Source organism: Buceros rhinoceros, unplaced genomic scaffold (genome assembly GCF_000710305.1).
Source record: "Buceros rhinoceros silvestris isolate BGI_N320 unplaced genomic scaffold, ASM71030v1 scaffold37533, whole genome shotgun sequence".
NCBI lineage: Eukaryota > Metazoa > Chordata > Aves > Bucerotiformes > Bucerotidae > Buceros > Buceros rhinoceros.
This window is the reverse complement of record NW_010403661.1, coordinates 1,063-1,299: the sequence shown is the minus strand read 5'-3', so window position 1 is coordinate 1,299 and position 237 is coordinate 1,063.

The window sequence follows — 237 nt, the reverse complement described above, 5'->3', positions numbered from 1 at the left end:
GAGTGCTCTCCCCTCTGCCCCCATCTGCAAACAGCCCGAGGGAAGGATCTGTCTTTCTCTGACACTCCCCTCCAAAATTCCTACCAAGGGGCTTTGCCTGGAAACGGGGAGTGATGGTGCTGGCACAACTGGTGTAACTGGATCTACTGGTGCAACATCCAGCAGTGCTGGCGGAAATGAGCCCAGACCAGGTTTGGGGTCTCCATCAGGATTTCTTCCCCCCCACAATGGCACAAC